Here is a 24,285-nt window from a genome sequence, read left to right on the forward strand (position 1 = left end):
GGCAAATTATCAGGTTTGGTCTCAGGGTTTTGTGAACGTTCACAATTAACCACTAACACCTCTTGAGTTATCAACAGTCAAGTACCAGAAAGTAAACACACCAATGGGATTTTGATTCTTTTGAATCAACAATATGTGAAATGGGTCATAGCTGTAATGAGCCAGGAATAAAGTGTTAAATATACACTGGAGCAGTGTCAAATTGGAGAGGGTTCCTAAAAACCTCAGTACTACTTCAGACTCATTCGCTCATTAAGAAACAGTACCTTAGGGTACATAGTGGTGGGCAGCACTTTGGTAAAATGAAGTCAATATTTCAAAGAGCGAAAGTGCAGTGCTCTTAAAATGCAGAGTAACTGTTCAAACCAGGTTTCTGGAGACAGTACTATGATCAAATATAGCTAATAGTCATTATCTAGGGACAATTAAAAGTGGGGTTTTTTTTTAATTCTCTTAAAGCGAATCAACTTAAACGTAGTATTACATTTTAAAAGGAAGGGGGAGTTTTGTAAAATTAGCTGAAATGATTAGCATCAGTTTATTTCATCTATTTCATGGCTGAAAATTCAGTTATAAGACAATGCTAACATACAAGATTGGATGAGTGAGGACAAACTGAGTTCATTGGCAATATTTTTAATTTGACTTCTTTTCAAAGATAATAACTATGGGCACTAAATATTTAGCTAAGGAATTCCCCCCTTTTATATAATTTTAAATCATGTATTATTAACACTGTAAGGGAGTCTTAGAGATCAATCTGTATTATCAAAAGACTTTCATTCATAAGTTATAAAAACCTAATGTGGTTTGAGCTAGTTTCTTATCCAAGTAAAATACCAAAAGCTCACCAGACATTAAGACTCTTGTCTCTCTGCATCACTCAGCTCTACTTTTCTTTTGTTGGCATCATTCTTGGTCAAGCTCTCCCCCAAATAACTAAAATGGCCCTTTGGCTACTTTAAGATTATATTTCACTAGCATAGCAACAAAGTAAGAAGCAAAAGGCTCTTACCCAATAGTTTCAGCCAGTGGCTTGATTAAAAAATGTTAAACTGGCTTTTCAGGAAAAGAAAAGGAAAAAAAAAAAAAAAAAACCTCTGGTTTTGGATATCCACTGGCATTTGCCAATTTCCATAGTGTAAATACTCTCACCTTGGCCAGTTTCAACCTGCCAACTTGACATCACTAAACATGGAACTGTAAAGAGACAGAGAGTAGTCCATTATACAGTATTTCTATTTTATAGATACAATGCACATAGATAACTTTAAGAGCATAGAGAGTAATAAAATATAGTACAATAATTAAAAAGCTGAGTTTTGAGTATTCACTTCGTTTATTTTAATATAAGTTTATGTAATCTGATTTTTATAATGACTGTGTTTAACAGCTAATTTGCAAAATTCTTAGAAATTAACATTGTCTAGGGGCGCCTGGGTGGCTCAGTCGTTAAGCGTCTGCCTTCGGCTCAGGTCATGATCCCAGGGTCTTGGGATCGAGTCCCACATCGGGCTCCCTGCTCGGCAGGAAGCCCGCTTCTCCCTCTCCCACTCCCCCTGCTTGTGTTCCTGCTCTCGCTATCTCTCTGTCAAATAAATTTAAAAAATTAAAAAAAAATCTTAAAGAAATTAACATTGTCTCTTGTGGGCCAACATGAGCCAGCACACCAGTTAGCCCCTCAGAAATCCAGGAGGAAAGTTCACAGGAGCCTGGCTTAGGTCACATGCCCATTTGTAGATCCATCTTTGAACCCAAGAGGATGTGGTTTTCTGCCTGGCCAAACCCGAACTGGGGCCAAGGATGGGATTAAACCGCAAGCGTGTAAACTGGAGGAGAGTCTATGGTGATGAGAAAGAGCGGTTCCACAACAGAAAATGAGAGAAATAGGCTGGACAGGCAAAACAACAGGTATCCATTTTAATAGATGAAATAGCTCACATCTCGATACATAGGGTAAGCATGGAATTTTATGGTCTACTTTGAGAGTAAAAGAAGATACTAGTAATTCCTATTTTGGAACCACCAATAAAGAATCTAAAGCAGGATAACTGGCTGGCTTAGAGTCATACATATCAAATGAGTAACAGTCAGGACTAAAGGCCAAATTTCCTGAGTCCTGGTTCAGCACACGGCATAGTTCTTCTCCGTTGTAATGGCATTCCATTTTTCTTTCTTTGGGATGGTTGGGCAATAGAAAAATCCCTAAAGTGAAGGAACAGAATAGATTTAGTAGTTGAAATTATCTGAAATGTACTAATATTTATTTATTTATTTTAGAGAGGGAGGGAGAGAGAGACAGTGTGCAAGCAGGGGGAGGAGTAGACGGAGAGAGAATCTCAATCAGACTCCCCACTGAGCACACAGCCCAATACAGGGCTCAATCTCACGATCTTGAGATCATGACCTGAGCCCAAATCAAGAGTCAGACACTCAACCAACTGAACCAGCCAACTGCCCCTGAAATGTACTATTTAAAATTATGTATTGTACCTTCTACATTTCAAAGTTTCTTATCCAATGTTTCAGTTCACCATACACTGTTGGTGGGAATATAGAATTTTGAGAACAATTTGACAAAACTAACAAAAACCTTAAAATTCTATATACCCTTTGCCCCAACAATTTAACTTCTGTGAACTAGTTTAAGCACCTAATCACAGATGTGCTCAAATGTTTTACTTTAAGGATGTTAATTATAACATTATTAATAACAATGAAAAATTAGAACTAACTTACATGGTCAATAGCAGACAAGTAGTTGGATAAATCATAATATATCAGTCCACTGAAGAGCCATGAAAATGATGCAGACAAAGAAAAAGGAAATGACCCAGAAAGAGAAGTCCATAATATACGATCACATATTTTTGTGGGAGGAAAACATGACTGAAAGGAAAGACCATCCCAAAATATTCACAGTGATAATCTCTACATCGAACACAAGTAGCTTTTTTAAACTTTATATTCTTATTTTTGTATATTTTTAAAGATTATTAATCATACAAGTTGCTCAACTGTTTTAAAAATTGTTGTGCTCTGTCCACTGTAATGTCCTGGCTTTCTTCGTGTCCCCATTGCTGCATTCACCCTGGTTTAAAATCAGTTTAAAACTTTTTACTGGTGAAGAATCTGTCCAGTGGCAAGAATAAAAGGAATGGGGAGATTGTTAAAAAAAAACACAACTAAAAAAAAAATATATATATATATATATATATATATATATCTGTCAACATTCAGGAGAAGCAGTCTGATTTTTCTGGCCTCCAAATGCTACGACTTGTAGCTCTGTGCAGACTTTTTCACAACTGTCAAGTGACATAACTTTCTTTTAAACTTCCTACCTTGAGAAACTGTTGTAAAAGATCAGAAATAGATGTCAGTTCAGATTATTCTCAAGACTCTGTCCTGTTTCCCACGTAAAGGATGAGTTCAGAGAGCCACGGGCTTTTAAGAATCCAGCAAAGACTTCACTGAGGATTGAGAGACTCTCCAAATACAGTTTATAAAAGAGTCAAAGTATCTAATTTTGAAATTCATTTGACCAGAAGAAATTGGAAGAATAAAGGATATGAAACAGGGAGAAGAATATTATGGTAAATGAATTTCTTTTAACGTCATTTAAAGGAAAATTAATGAATACGAATATATTTTTTTAAGATATTATTTATTTGACACAGAGCGAGAGCACAAGCAGGGGGAGTGGCAGGCAGAGGGAGAGGGAGAAGCAGGCTTCCCGCTGAGCAGGGAGCCCGACGCGGGGCTCCATCTCAGGACCCTGGGATCATGACCTGAGCCGAAGGCAGACGCTTAACCAACTGAGCCACCCAGGTGCCCCAAATGCAAATATTTGAAAAGATTTTTATTCATGTATTTCTTTTAGAGCAAGCTCGCAAGCAGAGGGGAAGGGCAAGGGGAGAGAATCTTCAGCAGACTCCACATTGAGCACAGAGCCGGATGGGGCACCATCTCACGACCCTGAGATCATGACCCGAGCTGAAACCAAGAGTCGGAGGCTTAACTGACTGAGCCACCCAGGTGCTCCTGAATGCAAATTTTTAAAGACATAATCATACATTCCTTTTGCAAGTCATAATGAATTTTAAGACCATCCAAACTCATTTACTTGAAAATAAAATATCACCCCAGCAACAGACATGGTAAGAAGTCCCTGAAGGTAGAAACCCATTTCCCTAGAAATGGATTTATTTTGCAGTTAAATAGTAAGTGAAGGAAGAAACAAGGGCGACTCTATAGAAATGTTTGTTTCAGGGCTCAGATTTTAAAAAGTTACAGCTATTGCCTCAGAAAGAACACTGTACTTGGAAACTGAAAATATGAGTTTGGGTCCTGGTTCTGTAATTTGTCAACTCTATTGCCTTGGAAAAATAACTTCACCTCCCTAAATATCAAAATTTCAATCTTAAAATATGGATAAAATTATAACAAGTACACAGTTGTAAGCACAATGGCTAGTAAAAATGGGCTGCTCAATAAATATTTGTTACATAATGGTGTTTGTTTATGAGAGTACTTTGCAAACTGTGGATCATAGCACTTTCTGTTACTATAGTAACAGCACCTGACACACATTACTTAGTTACTTAGTTGTTTTTTGTGTGTTCTGCCTCCCCCACCACACACACACAAAATGCAAGCTCCATGAAAGCAGGAATCTTCACTTTTTTTGGATCTGTTTCTCGATTGTTTTCACTTTTTGGAATTTAAAACAAAGGCCATCAGGGCAGAGAAATGGATAATGGTTGTGGAAAGATTTTGTGTTTCAGTTTCTCTCTTCTCATATAATTTTGAAAGCCAGACAGAGATATCTATAGCAGAAAGAGCTCTTGGCTCTGATTTACATACCTTAACACAGTGAATACAATTTTCTCTTAATAAAAATTCAGTCTCGGGGGGCACCTGGGTAGCTCAGTAGGTTGAGCATCTGCCTTCAGCTCAGGTCGGGTCTTGGGATAGAGCCCCACTCGCTGCTCAGCAGGGAGCCTGCTTCTCCTCCTCCCTTTGCCCCTCCCCCTGCTTGTGCTCACCTGTGCTCTCTCTGTCAAATAAATAAAATCTTAAAAAAAAAAAAAGGAATTCAGTCTGGGGTGCCTGGCTGGCTCAGTCAGAAGAGCATGCCACTCTTGATCTTGGAGCTGTGAGTTTGAGCCCCATGTTGGGGGTAGAGATACTTAAAAATAAAATCTTAAAAAAAAAAGGGGGGGGCGCCTGGGTGGCTCAGTTGGTTAAGCGTCCGCCTTCGGCTCAGGTCATGATCCTGGAGTCCCGGGATCGAGTCCCGCATCGGGCTCCCTGCTCAGCGGGGAGTCTGCTTCTCCCTCTCCCGCTCCCCCCTCTTGTGCTCTTTCTCTCTCTCACTCTCTCTCTCAAATAAATAAATAAAATCTTTAAAAAAAAAAAAAAAAAGAATTTGGTCTCGATTCCGGTAGGATGTGTTCAAACTACAGCAGTACACATCTTGTGATGAGAAAGCTAGGGAAGATTTAAGGTAGACCAACTTCTGTTTCACAGTGAGAAGCTGATGCCCCATCCCCTTCAACAGAAGCTCCACGAGAGCAGGGATTTTTCTCTAGCACCTAATCCACAGCCTATAACATACCATCATTCTTCAATAAACAGTTGTGCAAAAAGACGTCTGAGGGATGAGCTTTCTCTCTGATTAGGTTTCAGAATGCACAGTTGCTCCCGAGCAGTGAAAGGAAAGTCTATGAGAGGAGCCTGGAGTCCAGCAGACAGATACCATAATCTCAAGGCGGGATATAGAGACAGCGTGCTGAGTGCCACAAAAGGGAAATACTGGTGTGTAACTGAAGAGGAGAAAATATATTGCAGGGATCGTTGTGAAATAGAAGCAACAGAAGCCTGAAGGTGATGGAACCACGTCTTTTTAGGCAGGCTATCACTTCTAACATGAGAAGAACACACCCAGAAAATAAATCAGCCAGTAAGAAGGATGTGGGTTTCTGTATTTGGAAAGACAGTCACTAAAAAGGGTCAACCTGTCTCAAGTAATTTGCTCTTGGTCACCTGGAATAACTAAACAGGAAAAAAAAAAAAAAGCTAAAATCACATCTCCTCACTTAATGCCCGAAAGCAGCTTGAATTTTACCTATTTGAGAGGCATTCGCCAGAAAATGAATTCCTTTTTTATCTCAGACAGGTTCAGTTGTCTCAAGGCTTTCTTCATGTGCATTCTAACTTTGACAGGTAATTAAAGAGTGGTTGGAAAACTGCGACTTACCAAAGTGACAAGGTACCTTTTAAAACACCTTCCAGGTACCTGAAAAGCCTCTCTCATCTGAGAAGTTGCGACTTCCTCAGTTTCCCTAATTGTTGACACCTCAAGGAGGTAATTAAAGTTTGTTCTGCTCTCTGTGCAGCGCCCTTAAAGAACAATGTTCCTTTCAGACTTCTGAGTGTAAAAAGAACATAAAGTTGCATTTCCTTTTAAACTGCATGCAACAGACTCCTAGTAAAGGCTCCATAGAGATTTCCTGTAAAGCAAGAAGTGTGAAAAGGCCCAGAGTTTCCTGCCACACAACAGCGACACAGATTAAAATAAAGACCTAAATGATACACCTTGTTAACATGTGCTGCAATGCTTTATCAACACTATGGAAATTGGAATGTTTCTTTTTTTCTTCTGAACTTTCTTGAAATGACTACCCAAATTCCCTTAATACATAGGCAGGAATGCACTTGGCAAGCTTTCCAGAGAGGAAAGAAAAAGAGTTCAGCTTTGAAATTACTTGACATGATTTAAAGGGAGCTTTCGAGAAAATGGAAGCCGTTGGCCAAATCTTGGGCTGTGTGATTGCAAGGAGGACCTAGGTCCCACAGAGGACATCAGCTGGAACTGTCACTGGTAGAAGCAAATAGGTTAGCGCAATGTGTGAACAGCAAGTCCATACGGTGATGGCTTCGAGAACAGCGAGGGGGATAAGCCAGGGTCTCGGCCCTCAGACATTCCCACTGAGGCTCTCTAAAGCCAGCTACGCAGTCCAAGTCAAAGCCCTATTCTCCAAAGGACGAGCAGCTTTCTCATATGAAACAAAACTCAGATACCGGTCTTGAGAAACTGAGCCAAAAAAATTCTCACACAGTAGAAGACAGGGCTTTACCTCCAAAATTGTGTTACAGATTTAAAATGTTCTCCTAGAAACTACTTTGAACAATTAGTTATTCTATTGGAAGATACTGCATACTAACTATACGTGATCTTTGAAGAAAAAGAGAAAGGACCGTAATTGCTGAAATATCCTGGGCTTTGAACAGGTGTTGTGGCTACAAGAAAGAACAAATGTGGCAGCCTTGGCCATCCCCGTCTATGACCAGGACGTGGCAGACATACACTTTGTGCCATGGTCACTCGGAGCTGCAAGTGGTCCATCCATATTTTAATTTCACTGTGGTTTAATGGTAAAAAGTGTCACTCGGAAGGGAATGGGTGGTATGAAACCCGAAGTATCTTATTTTTTTGTGTAGACCCTTCTCTTACAGTTAGATGAGTACGTGATTTGCCGACATGCCACAGGTCTCTGATGAATCATCAATCAGCTGATCGAGTGATTTTATTTTGCAATTTTGCTTTTAAATAAAAAGGGAAGAAGGAATCCCTCCAAGAAGTCTAAAAAAATGAGCCTTGCTTAAACGATGTTTGAAATAAAACAAAAAAGTACTAAAACAATTCAAAGTTACATCTCCAACTCCACTTTCACTCCTGACATTGCAATGACTGAGGACAAGGGTAAGTAATGACATGAAAAATGATGTGGACAAACAAAGAAGCAAGAACTTGATAAAAACAGGTTACTCTTATATTTGGATTTAGCTAGTTCATCTGCCTGATGTTCTGACCTATAGGTTTATACAAAGATTTTCTTAAAGACAGCTGAGGTATACTGACCAGCACTCTGACGCTGGAAGCAGAAATCTTTTTTCTAAAAAAGTCTGAATTGGGCCACTGATTACTTGTAGGATCAAGTCACAACGTCTCTTAGCCTCGTATAGAAGCTATGGGGTTAGTAATTCAAACTTCACAATGTTACGTTGAGGATTCAGTAAAACAATGCATGTGCAAATGTTTGGTTAAGTACAAACCATTTGTGATTGGATGTTAAACTCTAAATAAGGGTCCCATTCAGCTGAGGGAAGCCTAGATCATAGCAGCTAATTCCTCACTTCCTACAACCTCATCTGGAGAGCCTCTCAGAAAAGTAGGGGACTCTGTTGGCCGAAGGGCAATGCTGAGCAAGGAGCCAAGGGCAGTGTCCTCGGATTGTCTTATAAACCAAAAATGTACCTGGTATTTACTACATAGCATACATTTTTAAAAGCATTTTGCATATATTAGCCTATTTATACCTGACAACAACCATGTAAGGCAACAGTACTAATCTGATCGTCCCCATTTTTTGGTCGAGCAACCGAAACAAAGATGAAAACACAAAGAGATTCAAGGTCATCTGGCTCTGTAGAACCAGAATGCAAACCCAAGCTCTGAGGCTCAAGAGTCTGGGTTCTTATCACTTTTCTTGCCCCACTCCAGCACGGAACAAGAGAGGCCCCCAAGGGCTCCCTGCCATGGCAGTGCTGAGAGGGCCCAAGAGGTCTGGGGTCTGAACAGAGAGTCCACGGCTGCTGGGTGTGGGGTCTTGGGGATGAGAGGCAATGGTGAGGTTGGGGGTCATCAGCAGTGGTGAGCAGATGACAGTGCTGAAGGACAAAGCAGTATCAGGGCACATTGCATTAACCCCAAAACAGGGAGCAAGGACAGAGGCTGGTATACAGGTACAAGGCAGGACAAGATATGTCATGAGGACCGGATGTGCAGCCTGTGGTCAGCAAGCACCATGCTGTGCAAGTGAGGTGTGAGGAGCCCCTCCCTCCACCACCAGGAGGGCAATGGGGAACCAGGAAGACAAGGCACTACTGAAAGCAGGAGAGACTCCAGTGCCTTTCACTTGCAAAACCAAGTGTTTCCTTCCTTGGAGGAGCATGGAGTCTGGAGACCTAGATCAGTTTATGTGGGGAAAGTACATTAGCAGGTTTGTATCTGCCAAGGTCCTTCACTCGATGTTTCTCTCTACCTGGAATGTTCTTTCCCAGATCCTTTCCTTCATCTTTCTCCCGTTTTGTTCAATTTTGTTCTGTTCAAACGTCACTCCTAGGAAGACCCCCGTTGCTCTCTATGCCCTTGCTCTGTGTTAATACACCAAGTACCCGCTGTAATCACTTCGTTTATCATCTGTCCTCCAACTAGAGTGTAAGCTCTTTGAGCATAAGGGCTTGGTCTCTTTTACTGCTTTATTTTCAATGCCTAAAACTCTGCCTACTGTATAGTAGATGCTCAGTAATATTTGTTGGCTGACTGAATGCATCAGATGGGTTCATGTCAACCCCGATGCATACATATTTAGGCTGACAGAGCTAGAAGGGAATTTAGAGTCCAATCTAATAAATCCCATTTTTTTTCTTTTAGTTAGAATACATTCTTCAAAGAGTAAGATATAATCAGAAAAAAAAAAAAACTCTAACAGCTCTGCTTGAATCCTGGAAGTGAGGGGGAGGCACGTTCTAGAAAGAATTGTAGAGAACTATTTGGAAAACACTTACCTAGACCAACTGCTTAATTTTTTTAATTGAGGAAATTGAAGGTCAAAGAGGTTATCTAATTCGCTGAAAGTCCTAAGTCCAAAAGTTAGTTTTCATGAGCTCCAACCTAGATGAATACCGGTTTGCAAGTTACCTATTTTGTTACCAGGCAGAACGAAGGTTCTGGTTCCAGATGTGAGCCCCCTGTTTAGATTTCATGTGACGGTTACTCTGCCTGCAGATGCCAAGAGGCATGGAATTTTTTGAAAATTACAAATCCAAGCTCTGGGTAAAATTTTCTTTTTTTTTTTTTTGGTCAGAATAACTAAAATTTGGCAAATCAGCTAATGGCATGACGTGAGTTTCTTCTACTTTGTTAATACTGTCTCCCTCCCCAAGCCCTCACTTGCACACCCAGGATCTTTGCCTCATCTCTTTCTGCAGCTTAGCAATGTTCCTTTCTCCCCCAGTCTTCCCCTCCTCCAAACAATGTGGTGCCGCACATGTTCCTCATCTGTCAGAATGCCCTCTAGCTACACACTCCAAAATACTTACACACACAGTTCTTCCTGAGCATGTGCCCGTGGTTCCTTCTCTCCCTCTCTCTGTCTCTGTGTCTCTGTCTCTCACACACACACTCCACTCAACTCTTACTATAATAGGCTTTTCCTTCAAGTCTTTGGCATCCAAGTCTCCCCTCTTTTGGTGTATCTTCCCTCCTCCTCCCCTTCCTCCTCCTCCCCCTCCTCCTCCTTCTTACACCCCCCTTCTTCCCCCCTCCCCCTCCTCTTCCTCCAGGCTCTGCCAGGCCTGACTCATTTGCCACTTCCCTCCATTCTATGGTTCCTGCAGATGGTTGGGGTGGGGTGAGGGGAGACCATTGGCCATGAGTACCAAGTGATATGTTATTATGGAAAATTCTTCTCTAAATGAAACTCAGCCATCTGGCAAAACGTGTAACAAGGGGAAACCAAAGCAAGAAGGAAAAATCCATGTAACATTTGCTCATTTCAGGTTGGGAAGGAAGATAAAAAACAAGATGATCTACTCAAATCCATCTAGTTAACATTGGAACATAAAATAGAACACCCTGGATTAGTGATAGAAACACCTGTATCCTGGTCTTGTGCACATAATATTTAAATTCAAGATGTGAAATTAGGTTTTACCAAGAGACCCTTGTAGGAGATAACATTTTTAATGGAGTTAGTAGGGGAGGAAATTTGCACCTCTGCCTGGTGTAATCTGTGAATTACATTTCTGTGCCTTGATATTCCCCAGTGAAAGTAAAAACTATCCTAAGATTTTTCTTTAATTTCCTTGTTATTTTCTAAAAAAATACTTTAATGTTAAAATAAATAATTATCGGGGCGCCTGGGTGGCTCAGTCGGTTAAGTGGCTGCCTTCGGCTCAGGTCATGATCCCAGGGCCTGGGATCGAGCCCCGCATCGGGCTCCCTGCTCGGCGGAGAGCCTGCTTCTCCCTCTCCCTCTCCCTCTGTCTGCCACTCTGCCTGCTTGTGCTCTCTCTCTCTCTGTTAAATAAATAAATAAAAATCTTTAAAAAATAATAATAAATAAATAATTATCTAACATTTATTCTTTATATCCATATTCTAAATACTCTCTCTGATTTTTAAATATTCTACTCCTATAACCTTCAATCAGAACAGAAGGTCAAAAGATAGAGTTAGAATCATAATATATTCCTTCTCATAAAAAGCTATGCATCAACCACAATGAAGATTTTTCCACTTTATCTTCAACTGAGACAGAAATTTGGCACAAAGCAGAGAAAGAATATGCTTTATGAAGAACAGACAATGCTGACTTTTCCATAACTTGGCTCTATCGAGTAGAAAGTTATTTTCTGGTAATGAAAATACAAGCCCATTTATGTTTGACTAACAATCGTATTTGAATTCACATCATAATTGGGATGTGAATTATCTACATCAAAAGTGGGGAAAAGAGAGTGCTGACTATCAAAAGACTTTCAAGCACCTCTTAGTTCCCCCACTATGCAAATAAAATGACAATATGCAAATTTTGAAACATCCTAACCAGTCCTTCAAAAACAAACCATTCCTGGCTCCTACCAATGGTATGTGTCCTATGCAGGGATCCAAGATTTAACATTTGATCTGCCCAGGAGAACTGGGATCTTTCTGTTGGGCACACATCCACATATATGAAATTTCAAACTTGGACTCTGTCTTTCAAAAGCTTATTCCTCTCTTGATTATAGCTACATCATGCTCTTTGCTATTTGTTGTCATGGGCTCTGATCTCCAACCTCTCACACATAACACAGAATTCCCCTCAAGGAGAGAGTCTGTGACTATGAATGAAAAAGAGAAGACAATCCCCCATTGCCCACCTTCATGATGAACTATTTGTTGATGTGTTTCTCCCGTCCTCTATCTGCTCCTTGGAGTAGTGGCAATGTCAACTGAATACTGGCTCAGGAAATGTGGAATAGTTGAGATTCTTTTGATTAGAAGCAATAGAAGAGGGGTGCCTGGGTGGCTCAGTCAGTTAAGCATCTGCCTTCAGCTCGGGTCATGATCCCAGGGTCCTGGGATCAAGCCCCGTATCGGGCTCCCTGCTCCGCGGGAAGCTTGCTTCTCCCTCTCCCACTCCCCCTGCTTGTGTTCCCTCTCTCGCTGTCTCTCTGTCAAATAAATAAATAAAATCTTTAAAAAAAAAAAAAGGCAATAGAATAAAGGCTCACACTTGCTCTGGCAAGAAGAAGAAAAAGAAGGAGGAGGAAGAGGAAGAAGAAGAAAAAGAAGGAGGAGGAAGAGGAAGAAGAGGGAGGAGGAGAAGGAAGAGGAAGGAGAAGAAGAAGAAGAAGAAGAGTGAGAGATTTATCATTAAGACACAGAGGTGAGTCACACAACCCAAGGATAAGAATGTGGCCAGGCATAAGGAAGACTGAATGGGAATGGAATAGGGGTCAGGAATTTGCCCACCTCTCCTCTTCTGCTTCATCTATCTTAACACGGTGTTACTTTGTCCCCTGGATGAATATAAAATGGATACCCATAGCTCCCAAGTTCAAATATTAAATTTCCAGTTTCTCAGAGATTCTTCCTCAGAATCCCATGGAAAGGGTTCAAATTGGCCCCCTGCACACCCTTGACCTAATGGGTGGTGGCCAGGAAGGGCAGAGTCACATTGCTGTAGAGGTCCAGGGAGCCTGCCATCCTGAAGGGGTGACTGAGTGGTGATGTGCTGGGCAGACACGAGATAGTCACCAGCTGGTGACTAACCAGGGAATGGAGGTAGAGTGACAGGAAAGAAATATATCTGTGACAGGGGGTCCAGAGGTGTAAACCGCATGAAACCCCAATACAACAGGAAAACTAAACGGGTAACTTGGGTGACCCATAAGGAAGCACTTCTCATCTCTTCTCAAAAATCCCCAAGAAAATGATCCCACTGAATTACAGTTGACACAGGATCAGGCCTGTTAAACTCTGATAATTTTGTTTTAAACTTGGTGTGAGAGTAGGGGTCAGTGAGGAGGAGGGTGGGGGTACGGGGCAGCTTGTGAAGAAAACACCTGAGTACTACAGAGTTGCGCCCTGGAGACCGAAAGCGGGGGAACTTCTCCCTCAGGATGTGAGGGAGCCCGTGTCAGCCGCAGCACCTGCTTCACCTCAGTCTGCTGCTTTGGCTGCGGTCCCATCAGCCTAAAGCAGTGACGGTTGGACACCAGGCTCTCAGTCAAGACATTTCACATCTCCCAGACCCAGAATCCAGCGCCCTGGGTACTGTAAGTTCCTGTGTGTCTGTTACATATCACCACAGCAACAGAGTCTCCTAAATATAAACGAGATGTTGCGAAAATGAAGTGCCTTTGCAAAGGTGAAGGACAGCACAACATGCAACAAGGCCGTCGCCTCGGATTAACATAACCTAAGAGATCACTTCAGGCTGAAACACGACGGCCTGAGCTCAGTTGCGTAAAAAGATAGGGCCTTGCGTGCAGGACTTTTTTTTAAGTTATGAGCGACCTTAGAATGTCTCTGGGAACCAACACGCGATCTAAAAATGTATGCTTAATGTCTAGTAAACATAGTTCTGTCCCAGAATGCTAGCGTCTAAAATTAGAGCAATTGAACAAGAAGCCGGCAGCCAGCACACAGTACGAAGAGCTTAGCTTTGAGCAGGTGGGCCGCATCCACATGACCTGCAGTGCTGCCCAAGACTCAGGGACGCTGCGGTGTCACCTTTTCTGTCTGTCCCAGCGACACTCATCCCCCATGAGAAGGTCGGCAGGAGCAACAGAACCTTCCCTCTGGGCTTCTCTTCTTCCCCTCTTAGAAACTTCAGTTGTAATAGGAAGTTTTATTTAAGGGAACGGGAGAGGAAGAAAGCAGACTCAGTGAAGACTGGGCAAGCATGAGCCCATTTAAAACAAAGGAATGATGTTGCTGACTTTCAGTTCCAAAGCAAAAGTCTACAGGTGACATTACTAGTCAACTTGGTAATGAAAAACATGCTTCAGAGTTTGTGAACTCCCAGCAAAGGAAGATGAACCTAATGGGCTTACTTGACTTCTTGCTCAAGAATTTTCCAAAGACCTAGAATCACTTTATCTCCAAAGGGAGTATCAGCTGTTCAATACCTACAAGATTTTAGCTTCTGTCATCTTCCCTCTCTGGGGAATAGCAGTGTGACCAAAATCCAAATGGGCTCTTTATCTGAGAAACGTTAGTCCTTCCATCAGTCTCTCTTTCACTGATTTATCTAATACCCTTTTTTTTTTTTAATGGTATCTACTATGTCCCAGGCACTGTACTAGATGCTGGGGATATGACAATGAGTGATAAAGACATAGACAGTCTTTAGGGGCTTTCAGTGGGTGGAGGAAAAACAGTGATAGAAACAATGTGTAATATTCCTAACTGGAATCCCCTTGAAACTTGCAATTCTGCCTCATACTCCTAACCCTACTGAGCAGTGTGTGACATGTTTTCCACCCACCCTCCATAGACAAAAGTTGGAAAAAAAATGACATTTTCTGATTATGAAAGTACCAAATATCAAGATAAAGCATCACCCAACATATAAGGAAAATGGGGGGGATAAGGATAAAGAGTAAATAAATTACAATCTTCAGAGAGAAGGAGCCATGGTGCATAAGGACCAAGAGATGAAAAAAAATTTCACTTACAAATGAAATGTATGAGCTAGAAAGAGTAAATTTTAGCAATTAAGCACATGTCTAAGAGCCTGATTGTGGGACTAGAGTAAAGTACAAACAAGTAATCCAAAACCATAAACTGGATCATGCAACTCCCTTAATTAAAAATCATCCTTAGATGGTAGTAATCATTTGCAATGTACAAATGTATCAAATCAACAGGTTGTACACCTTAACTTTACGCAATGTTATATGTCAATTATATCTCAATGAAGCTGGAGAAAAAAAATAAAAATAACTAAAAATCTCCCTTGGCTCCTTTTTGCTCACCTAACAGAATTTAAGTACATATACTCACACAAATAGTTCATGCATTCATTCAGCAGAACGTACATATGCCATGTAATGATCTAGGCAATGGGAATGCAAGGCTCTGCTTGCTGCCCTGAAGACTCTCAGTCCAATGAGAACATAGGTTAAAAAAATAACTGTGATATAACATCCTCAGAGCCATAATCCTACTTATATACAGGTATCATGGAAGCACAATGAATGGAGAGCCAAATCCTTCCCAGGGCAAAAGGGAAATACGACTTTAGACAGAATAGATATTCACATGGAGACTTGAACGATAAATGGGAATTCTTAAAGAGATAGAGGAAGAAAAGGCAACACGGCAAATTAGGCAGAGCAAAGAGACTGAAGCATGGTTTTTCTTATTCTTTTCTATGGAATTATCCAGTTGTTTAGACGGAGCAGTCAGCCAACTCTGTCAAGGAGGCTATGCCTATCTACACAGCCTGTACTGGGCAAGTAAAACTCTGGGCTTTAAGAAATTAGTTTTTCTAGGAATGTATTCATATTTGAGCCTTGGCCTGTTTGGAGAAGATTTCTCAAAAGTATTATCTACGAGAGCAGAAGACTCTAACCACTGGCAGTAATGAGTTGTATATACCTGTGCAGCTTAAAATATTACCAATGTATTTATTGTGTGGTTACTTTTTTAATCTAAAAATCAAGGGTGCTTTTAGTAAAAAGTGAAAGGAAAATTTGGCCATTATCTAGGTGAGCTGATACGTATAGATAATCTTTATTGCATAAGCAATAGGAGATAATTCAGCAATAATCTGGTAATTTAGGCTATGTACATGACTGAATGGTAAGATTTATTTATTCAATGAAAGTATTTTAGGTGCCAGACTTGGTGCTAAATCCTTGAAAAGACTCAGCTGTCCCTCAGAGAACGTGAATTCTAGGGAGACAGACAATAAATAGGAATTAAGTTTAAAAGGTAATGAAAGTAGTCACAAGTGCCAGGAAGGAAACACAGAGCAATATAATAAGCAGATGCTCCTCTCCAGGGAAGCAATATTTCAGCAAAGATCTGAAATGAGACTGAAACATTGTACTGTTAGAGCTAGATGTTCATTTGGGTCTCCACATGGATTAAATTAATAACTACAGTATAAAAGGGGAAAGAATGCATTTTGGAGCTAGGAGCACAGAATCTGGGCTTTGGCCACTTTGGGCAAGTTACTTCTCGTTTCTGGGCATCTGCTTCCTCCTCAGCAATTTGGCCATAATAATATCCACTTACCTGAGCCACTGATGGAACCAAGGAGGAAAATATAAGAATGGTCAGATCTGTTGCTATATTAACTCATTTATACCACCCAGCAACCCTAGAATGTAGGTACTATTATTATCTCCATCTTACAGATGAGGAAACAGAGAACATAAATTAGAACTGAGGTTTAAATGAGGGCAATCTGACTGCAGATCCCATGCTTTTTAAATACTACATAATGCTGCCCCCCGTATTCATGCCTAGCAAACAGGGCTCAGTTAGTCTTCTTCCCTTCACTTTGAACTAATACAGTTTTAGAAAACAGAAATCCTTTTATAAATTTTATACTAAGAAAATAATGTATGAGAATAAAGAATTAGCTAAAGAATGCTCTTCACTACTAAAGAACATTAAAAAATGTTTAATGTTAAAGTCCAGTAAATGTATCATACAGCCATGAAAATGGTTGTAAAAGCAGATTAAATAGCATGAAGAAATGTTCATTATATATTAACTGAAAAGCAAGTTTCACTTGTCCAGTATGATCAATTTTTGTAATATATGTATGCCCAGGAAAAAAGGGGCCAGAAAATACATTTTCTTTTTTTTTTTTTTAAGATTTTATTTATTTGACAGAGAGAGAGCAAGAGCACAAGCAGGGGGAGGCGCAGAGGGAGAGGGAGAAGCAAACTCCCACTGAGCAGGGAGCCCGGCATCATGACCTGAGCCAAAGGCAGATGCTTAACCAACTGAGCCACACAGGCACCCACAGAAAATACATTTTCTTTGTACTTTTCTATATCTTTCAAAGTTTTTATAATGAATATGTTCTTCCAGTACAAAAGAAGCAAAAGAATGGAAGTTATGAAAACACTACTCCTTTTAGAATGGTCTATTCATCTTTGTTTATTCATATAATATTTTTCCTTGTGGAATAATACTTCTCTTAACAAAGATAAAGCATTCCAACCATACATTGCATTCTCGGAAGTTTAGAGACCAGGGGTGGACAAATATAGACTACATTGGCATTTGTACTGCCTCCCGGTTTGGCTGCAATAGGACCCCTGGTCTCGAAAGCCCTTCTCCAAGTTCATTGCTTTCCCCACAAAGGATCTTACCCTTCTCTCTTGGAGGCAACACAAGGGGCAGTAGGAATGTGAGTTTCTCTGATGGAGAGGAGGAGCATCTGGTTCCTTGCCACTTAAAACAATTAAAACCCTGATCTTTAATGTGGAACAGAGCTAAAGGATGGGTTGTTGGAATTAGGCATGTTAATTTAATAATTTAATGACCATCCTAGCACGGTGAGGAAATCGGACCTCATTTTATCTGAATTTAACTGGAAATCTCATCAGCATTCTTCTGGCTGCAACTACAAATGTACCTTTATGCTTCAAGAGCCCTGTAGCACGCTAACCTATAAAACAGATAAATTAGAGGAAGCTAAGATGCTTTGCTTTACAAAAAGATTCACCTCAGGGCTTTTTTAATAGATGGACCCCTATGAACGGCTGTTTATTTGTATACAGGTTATTAACTATTTGGCTGAAAGATGCGCCGAGGCCAGGGTGGGGTCAAGAGGCAGTGCCACTGTAAACTAGGGATCAATTAAACGTGGAAACAGAGCTTTCCGGTGGAGAATCCCACCCTCTTTTTCCTGCCTTGTGTGTGGGAAGGAACTGCTAGAGAGCCAAGAGAAGACAGAGCTGATTAGCAAGAAAGTAATTTTAGTGTAGTTCCGAGAAAGCTACAAGGGGTTTGCATGTAGTGGGGGAGGAGGAGAGGAAGGGCAGGAGGGCCCCCCCACCAAGCCCTCAGTGGGAGGCCTGTCCCTTAGGCTGTTCCTGGTGGCTGGGGCTTTGTTGCTCCCGGCAGGACTGCGGTGGGAGGAACTGTGAATTACAGATCCCTGTCAATGCCCGGCTCTGCTGGTGAGGCTTTGGAACAAGAGCTCTCGTTTTCCAGATCCAGAACACTCCCTAAGACACGTCTTCAGCCCCGGAAGAAGGGCCCTAAGAAAGATCTGTCCCGGGGGCTCTTTAACCCATACTGTAATTAACAGGTCCCGATTTTTATACAAATCTGTCACTCCATTCAACCATTAAAAGCAAACATGAGATACAGTCAGTTTTTCTTCTCTCATTTCCTCAGAATTCCATGCCAACAGCTTTGTCCTCAACAAACCTGGGTCTCACGGTCTATTATCCCCCCTGGAAAGCAGGTTGGGTTTAGGTTTAACTGCTCAACCGTTGCTTTCTGTTGCACTTAATGAAAAATTTAATTTTTCTGGCAATTATTGATCTGATGTCAGTCCTTCAGTCTACAGCCAATGATTTATGGCCAGATTGCATGATGTACATTGATCCAAGGCTTTTAATACTCCTTTACGGTGCTTACTTCCCTACTAGCCTGAGAATCAGAGCTGGCGGGATTCGCTTTCTGACGACTGTAGCACCACTCTCAGGGACACATACCAGAGTCAATCAAAATCTCCTCTGATTTTAACTTGTACCTGGACTCCTTGGTACCAGCTCCAAATCCAATCCTACTTTGGCCACCAGAACATAAGGATCCTTGTTATGCTGATCGGAGGGCACCACATCTGCATTCCAGGACTGGCCTCTAAAAGCAGTTGAATCTGGTGACCAATTACCATCTAGAAGAACAGCTAACTAGTAATCATGTCAGACCAAACTTGGCTCTTGTCAGAGGCATGTCACATATAAAAGAATAACAGTAAACAATTGTATCCGAAAGAGTTGCCCCATTCAGTTACACAGGATTTCATTGGGGGGCTGAATTATCTTGGAACCAAATCAAGTTGTAGTCCTATTTAAAATTAAACATGGGGGCGCCTGGGTGGCTCAGTCGTCGTTAAGCGTCTGCCTTCGGCTCAGGTCCTGATCCCAGGGTCCTGGGATCGAGCCCCACATCAGGCTCCCTGCTCAGCGGGAAGCCTGCTTCTCCCTCTCCCACTCCCCCTGCTTGTGTTCCCTCTCTCGCTGTGTCTCTCTCTGTCAAATAAATAAATCTTTAAAAAAAATAAAATAAAATAAAATAAATTAAATTAAACATGATTCAGGAGTTAAACCAAGATTCCCTGAGGGCAGAAATAAATGGGGTTTGGGGTGACCGCTTCCCTCAAAACACTCCAGGCCAGGGTTTTCTTGTTTTGTCTTTTTTTTTTTTAATGGAATAGAATTTTAGAAATTCAGCTAAGCATTTCCTTAAATTCTTAAACAGATGCTTAGCTCAGAAATGAGGAACTCCTTTACATTGTCCATAGATTGTTACTGAGTTTACTGTCCATTATTTTACTCAAGAGCCTTTGTGTAGATATCCTTTTTTTTTTTTTTAAAGATTTTATTTATTTATTTGACAGAGAGAGACAGCGAGAGAGGGAACACAAGCAGGGGGAGTGGGAGAGGGAGAAGCGGGCTTCCCGCCAAGTAGGGAGCCCCATGCAGGGCTCGATCCCAGGACCCTGAGATCATGACCTGAGCCGAAGGCAGACGCTTAACTGACTGAGCCACCCAGGTGCCCCTGTGTAGATATCCTTTTGACAAATCTCTGTAAGAGCTTAAGATTCTCCTCCCTCAAAAAAAAAAGCCTTTCTTTTGTGATAAACCTTAGTCCTTGAGGGCTTTGCAAATTGTCATCTTTCCTACTTTATCTTGGCAGCTAGAAAGTAGAGCACCTGGCAGGGAAGACTGGGTGGCTAGGGGAAAGGGTGAGAGAGAGCTGTTTTTATTGTGTACATGTTTTACCTTTTGAATTTTGAAAACTATGCATGTATTATCTATCCAAAAAGTTAACAGAATTTCAGTAAGGTGGCACCATGGCAACTTAGAAGACTCTTTATTCTGCTATTATTCCCTTCCCTGTTTTTGGTGGGAATCGCTAGATTGTTTTGCTTTGTTTGTTTATTTTTATACTATCCTTATTTGGCAAAATTCAAAGTTAGCAATTCTTATTGGAATTAGGCTAGATAAATATGCAAATACATACACACCCACACCCATACACAAAGTCACACACTCCAACCCTAGTACTGAAAGATCTCTGGAAAGCTGTTACCCCATCCCCTGACCTGATGAATGAGGACAGGCCCGAGAAGATTTGTACTGGTCCCAGTTAATGGTGGACCTGGACCCCAGAACCCACAGCCCCATAATTCCCAGTCCCTTGCCCTTTCATTAACATCGAAAATACATTGTAAATCAGCCAAAACTATGACTTGCTTTTTTTTTTTTTTGACAGATAGAGACGAAACACAAGCAGGGGGAGTGGGAGTGGGAGAAACAGGCTTCCCACCAAGCAGGGAGCCTGATACAGGGTCGATCCCAGGACCCCGGGATTGTGACCTGAGCCGAAGGCAGTTGCTTAACGACTGAGCCACCCTGGTACCCCATGACTTGCTTTATAAAAGTACTATTGCCTACCACTTGGAAGAGCCTAATAATTACAAAAGCAAAAGCTATCTCCAAGAACTAATTTTCATCTTTATAGGAAAATGAAATGAGCCCAGATATGTATTTTTTTTCTTCTGCAGTGCTATTTATATTCAGCAACTTGGGTTACTTTGAGGAAAAGGACATTAGTTTCTTCAATTTCTGCTCCGCTGGTTCCTTCCTCCCCATTCCTGTAAGCTAAAATATAAACTCCTTCTCGCAGCACCCAGTGTCCTTCAGGTTCCTACTTTCCAGCCTGGACTGTCAGCTGTCCTCCACACGACTGCCCATTTTCTACTATGCCAAACTACTTCTGGGCCCCTAACATGCCATTTCCTTGCGTGTTTGCTTGCGTCTGCACACACTGCCCCCTCTGAGGGACATCGCTCTTCCACTGAAAGCGCCCCTCCCCGGGAACTCTTGGGGGGAGACTCATTGCCAGTGTTCCTTGGCAACACTCGTCTGGCCACACAGGTGTCATTAGCTGCTCCTTCCTTTGCTCTCGTGCTCCCGCTAACATTTCCAAATAGGCCTCTTTCAGCATTTCCCTCACTGTTGGGTGAATATTTAGGACATTTGTCTCCGTAATAAAACTGTGAGCTCCAGGGCGCCTGGGTGGCTCAGTCGTTAAGCGTCTGCCTTCGGCTCAGGTCATGATCCCAGGGTCCTGGGATCGGGTCCCACATCGGGCTCCCTGCTCGGCAGGAAGCCTGCTTCTCCCTCTCCCATTCCCCCTGCTTGTGTTCCTGCTCTCGCTATTCCTCTCTCTGTCAAATAAATAAATAAATAAAAATCTTAAAAAAACAAAACAAAACTGTGAGCTCCAAAGCAGGACAACCATCTTGTCCATAGTTGTCTCCCCATTGACTACGTAGCATTGTTCTCAGCATATAGTAGGTGATCAATAAATGTTCTCAGAAGGAAGAAAGGGGAGAGAGGGAGGAAGGGAAGCCAGCATTTGGGGAAGCAAACAGAAAAAAGCCATCCTGTATGTTCACCTTTGGATCGTCGTCAAGGAATAGAACATTCCCCCAATGGCTAGTGGGCCCAGAGTTAGGTACTTAAAAAGAAACTTAGAAAACCATGCAACATGGGCCTTGGGTAGGAAAGCAAGTAGTTACACTCTTTGCTGCCTTGTTCTCTTCTATCTAGGCTCATGCCTGGGAGCTACTCTTAGTGGAACATTCCCTTCGCCTCACATAAAGGCAGGCATGCATTTATATTAGCCTTTGGTATTGAGCAGAATGTCTTAGACTATACTTACATAATAGTTATGATACACAAAACTGAGAACAGTACTTACAAGTCCATGATTTGTGCCTCTAATTCATTTTACTGGCCAGCCCCTCATCTCTTCACTTTACTGAATGACACTAGTTTCTCCAACTGGGAACAAAAGAAAAAAATAGAAGTCTGACAGCTGAATTCTAATCCCCACCATGCCATGTGACGGTGAGCACATTTTTTTTTTTCTCTTTCTCCTCAGTTTCATGCTCTATAAAATGAGACGTTTGGACTAACGGCCTCTCCTAGATCTAAAAACTATGATTTTGCATCTCTAGAGTATATTGAGAATGTGGAACTACATGCTTAATAAATATGAGTAATCGACCAATATTGGTTTTGCATTTAGAGAATGCAGGCACTGTCTCATGTACGTAGGCCATGAGATGGATATAAAGCCATATTGGAAATGACCCTGCCCTCAAAGGGCCAACAATCTAATCAGAACATTGAAACACACAAAACATGCCAAATATTATACAAGCAGACATGCAAAGTGCCAGATAAGGGGGAGAGATGATAAAAACTTTGACACCACACAGCTGATATGTTAGCAAACCTCACTCACAGCAGACACGGGAGAGGATGAACCACGGACAATAATACGGCTAGCTTCCCCAACTTCTGATGCTCATAAATCACTGAGTCATCTGTGGTTTTCTGTTGGACATTTTAAATCAATTTCAGCATCAAATTTAAACAGGGAAAAGAAAAGAAAATGCAGTCCTCCAGTATGAACTGTCAAGACCTTAATAAAAAATAATGTCAGTAATAGTAACAATAGCAACAGCTTGCCAAACGCCAGTCACCGAGTCAGCTGATGGGCATTTGCACTAGGAAAAGTCAGGTGACTCAGCTCTGTCTCCAGCAACTTGGGTCCCATGTAGAGCGCTTCCCTGACAGGCTCATCCCCCAACATTGCAGGGAGAGAACAGTATCAGTGTACTTCTGCCGTGACTGTGACCAGAAATTCTTTTCCTTTGGCTGTGTTTTCAGAGTCACCTCTCCATTCTCCTCCTTAAACTTGGCACCCACACAACTTTCCTGATTCTTGCAGCGCATGGATGAGCAAAACCATAAACGTCCAACTGTATTCAGGTCTCTCGCAGGTTCCACTGACTGGACTGCCTGCCTATTCTAACCAATGTATTAAGAGTAAGAGCCATAGCCGCTTCCAGGCAAACTCCAATTTCAGATTAGACAAGATTTTGTGCAACTTACAAATACAGAAGTTCAAATGCCACGTGGAAGCATGGGCTGGGATCTCACCGTCTTGAGTTGTTCACTTGGAGAAAATGTACTCCTAATTCTTTGATTTCATTTTCAGCTCCTTTCTCTGTGGGGCATTTCTTTTTTTCTTTTCTTCATATTGAATTATTCTGCTTTGGTGGCTGAAATAGTACTTTTTAGCAAGAGTGGGTTGTAACTCTGAAACTCTATAAAAGGATTAAATGAGTTGATTTGCTTGGCACCCTAATTTCCTCTGTTTCTCTATAAGGCTCCTTAAACTTCATTATTACACAATGTAGAAAGCTAAATTAAAAGAGAAATTCCCTGTCAGTTAACTAACCCTGAAAATTAAAATATTACTGTTTGATTATTGGTTTAGTCTCCCATTTGCCTTTTAACCTAATGGAGTTAGTAAGCTAATTTCCTTTATACATTTCACTCAATCACATCATGAGTGACACATTATTCTGCTAATGCTTTGAGACAGTAATGTAGAGGGGAGTGTGCCCTAGTCGCAAGGTAAGCATGCTAACATAAAAGGCTAATCTCTGGACCCATGAGTGGCTCTCACTCACCAAAAAACCACATCTTGGTGCAGGGTGCTAGCCTGGGAGCCAATTCCCAAGGGGATCAGGAATGTGTCTCCAAGTTGCTCCCGCTGTCCTGCCATATGACTCCGGATCCATGTTTCTGGATTTTCAGAGTGGATGAGCACAAGGCAATAGTTTTCTTTGTTTTTTTTTTCTGCTCATGAAGTGGCACATAGGCACCATTCCCCAATTTCTCCCTTCCCATCTTAAACCCCAGAAGAAGATGGACTATAAGTTTAGCAATCTCTATTTGAAGGTTGTTCCTTTTGTATACTTATAGTCCATAACCACACGATTGAGCGTATCATTATTTTCTCCCTTAGGCTTGCTTGAATTTTGCTTTATTTTAATGCCCCACAAATTCTGGACCCAGGGTGGGAGTTGGGGGTTG

At 41.5% G+C, this 24,285-nt stretch overlaps 1 long non-coding RNA gene across 1 annotated transcript in view; it reads left to right on the forward strand.

Annotated features, from left to right (window-relative positions):
- LOC135364440 (uncharacterized) overlaps positions 1–5,217 on the forward strand; it is a 37,370-nt gene extending 32,153 nt beyond the window's left edge. The window contains exon 3 of the long non-coding RNA XR_010411550.1: positions 3,884–5,217. This is a non-coding gene — a long non-coding RNA (uncharacterized LOC135364440). The remainder of the gene's footprint in view (positions 1–3,883) is intronic.
- The last annotated feature ends 19,068 nt before the right edge of the window (positions 5,218–24,285 follow it).

The sequence above is a fragment of the Mirounga angustirostris genome, unplaced genomic scaffold (assembly GCF_029215605.1).
Source record: "Mirounga angustirostris isolate CCGP_5_RB_7025 unplaced genomic scaffold, mMirAng1.0.hap1 SCAF_5, whole genome shotgun sequence".
Lineage (NCBI taxonomy): Eukaryota > Metazoa > Chordata > Mammalia > Carnivora > Phocidae > Mirounga > Mirounga angustirostris.